The sequence below is a fragment of the Parus major genome, chromosome 1 (genome assembly GCF_001522545.3).
Source record: "Parus major isolate Abel chromosome 1, Parus_major1.1, whole genome shotgun sequence".
Taxonomy (NCBI): Eukaryota; Metazoa; Chordata; class Aves; order Passeriformes; family Paridae; genus Parus; species Parus major.
The window spans coordinates 49,774,391-49,777,740 of NC_031768.1; the positions used below are offsets into that span (position 1 = coordinate 49,774,391).

Sequence of the window (3,350 nt, forward strand, 5' to 3'; positions counted from 1 at the left end):
CGGCGGTAGCGGCGAGCGCGGCGGCGATGGCGGAGCGGTGCCGATCCGGATCCCGGTGCCGCCCGGGCAGCAGCAGGGAGCGGTGCCCGGGGCAGAGTCCCCGGAAAGGAGCGGCAGGAGCGGCGATCGCCCCGGAGTGGAAGCGGGTTTTCAGCAAGTGCGGCGCTCCTCCGAGGCTTCTCTCGTGCTTTTACTATTATTTATAGTCTTGTAAAGAAGCACTGCTAATATGGGCACTTTAAAACAACTGTCTTGTCCTACCTTTCATCTTCAAAAGAGTTTTAAAGGCAGTCGTTCAGATTTATTATTTTTTGTCCTGAAGGCAACTCGTACTCGAAACCTGCTGCTAATAATTATCAGCCCGGCAGTACGCATCCACCCGCCCCGCCTCGTACGCTGCGAAAATGAAGTTTTCCAGCATTTTACAGAAATAGCGCAGAGAATAAGGAAGACGGGGAGAGGAAAAGAGGTAGCTACGATTGAATCTGCTCTTCCCCCCCCTGCCCCCAACCGAAATGAGGCAAGTTTCTATTTACTTGTTTTGAGGTGTGGTTTCGACGCAGAGCATATTTCCCCGCAGACACAGGACGGTGAGCTAAGCTACCGCATGTTTCGCTGAAGCAGAAAAAGGAGGGACGCCGTCCTTTCGTGCAACACCGACCGGCTCACGTCGTATGGGAAAAGTACAGAATGTCGTGGAGCTTCGGAAAAAAGCACAAACTTTCCACCTTTCTCCCAGCCCTCTCAGCTCTGCGCCTTCGGTTTGCAGGGGGAGTCTGTGAATCCACAGAAATGTTGGCAACCTCCCCCTCCCCGTATTTATCCCCTATCATTTACAGACAAGGTTCTTTTTAAAAACATAAATAAAGCTTTTTTTTTTCTGGTCAACCTGGTACTCCTCCCCTTTGCCGCCCTGTGCACAGCGAGTAGGATGTCTGAGAGGCTGCATGCAGAAAGCTAATTACAGAAGCAGGGAAGAGCTCAGCATAACATTTCTTTACACGAACTGTCTGTTTAGCAATATGTAGCCTCTTGATGCTTGTTATTACTAACGTAGATCCGGCTACTCCCATCAGCGCAGCATTTAAAGCCGTGCGGGCTCATTTCCCTCCAACACCAACACATATTCCCGTTTAGGCAATATGCAACTTCAGTGTCTTTTACTGAAGAATCATGGCTGGCGTTTTTTTCCCCACTCAAGAGTTCGAACAGGTGTTTAACCCTCAGATTTTAAAATCATATCTTGTTGTTGTGTGAATGCCCTTCACATAACCGTAGTTTAGGGTTAAACTTCACACTACGCTGTTTGAACACCCGACATGTCCCCTATGACAACTCTCTTGGGCTTCAAATTATGTTTTTGACCATCTGAAAGCACAAGTTTAATAGAAACTGAGCTCTAACAGCTTTAAAAGTGCCAAACTAGCAGTACTACACTTTGCTGTCTGGAAACTAATTCTTATAGATCAGGCACAACATAGGAGTAGGCAGCATCCGATGTTGTGCGTGTACTGGTAACTTTCAGGCATTTATATGAATCCTGTGGCTGTACTGTTTCTGAAGTGTTCCTGAGACTTTCATACCTTATTTGCATGTTTTCTCTCCATCTGATTAAATCAATGATAAATAGATAATTTCAATTTTTTGTTTGTTTGTTTGGGCTATTTTTGTTTGTTTTGCTTTGTTATATACGTATGCATTTATAAAGGGCCTGCCCTGGCAAAAGCTTTGGCAGGTAAATTAAAATGGTATCACAGAATAAAGCTCTGTGTATACTTTAAACATTTTCAGAAGCATCTCTAAATGTGTTATAATTTATTTAAAAGAGGTTGAAATCAGGTCTGAACAGCAGATAAATAAATCCAACCTCATCACCATGTTTTTGTACTACTGATAGTCTAGTCCTACAGTCTTTGTCGAGCAACAATCGATGGAAGATGACTAAAGACTGTATAATTTTTAAAGAACAATTTTTTATTTCGACTTTTCTACTATCAGTAACAATTAAACAGGAAAGTCAGATAGACTCTTGTTCCTGCTCATGTTCACTGCTTATCTGACCTACATACTGCTTCACTATTTAGTTTACAGATAGTCTAAATGCCCTTTTAAATTCAGACAGAAAAATACTTGATAGGCCATTTCAAGGACTCCTGTTGTTATTAGATTTTACACTTCTTGTAACAAAAAATTTTTGTTTACAAATTTAAAGTCAATAATAAACTGCCTACTAGTGTCATCTCCTAAATTAAATTGAAATGAGAGTTTGTTCAGAATTAATCATCATGAAAAAAAATGAGTTTACAGCTATAATAATTTTGGAATGATTCTGCTTCTTCACCGATTTTGCAGACTGAGGTAGAAGTGAGTTTACACCTTAACAGAAGAATTTGCAGCAGAAAACCAAGTAAGCTGTTTTCAACCCAGCACAGCCCTGTTAGCGTAAGACTTCAGGCAGACATGTTTAGTAGTTTTGGTAAGTGATTATTCCTCTAGAACATAAATCCCCGGGCATCTTCTAAAAATTACAGTTCAAGGTCTTTAGCTATTGTCCTGCTGAGCAAAAAAAAAAAAAAAAAAAGGAGAAATAAAGCATTGATTGGTAAACACCTAGAGCTAGGTATGTGAAAGACACTTTTCAGTGTCCAAGGTCAGTGTCAAAAGAAGTGCAAGGCTCTGTGCTCAAAACAGCATTACCAGGTTCAGGGGAAAAGGGTTAAACTTTCTGAAACTATGTCAATGCTTCAGGTTCTGAGCGGGCAAGGATCCAGGCTTTCTGAATGAATGTAGACTCAATTACTTTGAACTCTCTTGTTCTGTACATTCCTATTCGCTTAGTAGTGCTATGCCCATTAGGGGAGACAGGAGAAAACAAGAACAAATGTCAAGTCCCAGGCAGTTGGGAGCTTGGCAATGGAGGAGCAGAGCACTGCCTTGTGGGAGTGGGGTTGGGAGCAAAGGAGTTCAGCAGGGGGGCCAGGATGGAGACAGGCGCTCTGGTTTCCTAACCCATCATTCCACAAGACTTACCTCTTAGGAAAGGTACTTGTGTCCCACTGTCCTGCTGGGAGGAGTAGGGCCAGAGTTAGGGGGACCTGCATGTGCTGTTTGGAGGTGTAGGGAAGGACTGGCAAGACATGGACAAGTTGTTTGATAATGATGAGGTGAGGGAAAACCAAGGACCTCAGCTGAACTAAGCCAGGCTTGAAAGTCACAGGAAGATGTCTGATTATAATTTCAGGAGCTTTTAGCACATAGAGGCCTGTTGTGATTCAGCAAAAACCCACCTCATTTTTTCACGTAAATTTACTATAGAAGTGGGCATGAACTTTCTTCTTGCAAAATAGTAG

The 3,350-nt window shown here is 42.9% G+C and overlaps 1 protein-coding gene and 1 long non-coding RNA gene across 2 annotated transcripts in view; one reads left to right on the forward strand and one right to left on the reverse strand.

Annotated features, from left to right (window-relative positions):
- Positions 1-755, reverse strand: part of KLF5 (Kruppel like factor 5) — a 19,527-nt gene extending 18,772 nt beyond the window's left edge. The window contains exon 1 of the mRNA XM_015646030.1: positions 537-755. The gene's annotated coding sequence lies outside the window, so the exon portion shown is untranslated. The remainder of the gene's footprint in view (positions 1-536) is intronic.
- Positions 16-888, forward strand: LOC107212584. Its single transcript, XR_001524489.2, has 2 exons — positions 16-469; positions 547-888. It is a non-coding gene; the product is annotated as an uncharacterized LOC107212584 (long non-coding RNA).
- Positions 889-3,350: the final 2,462 nt, after the last annotated feature.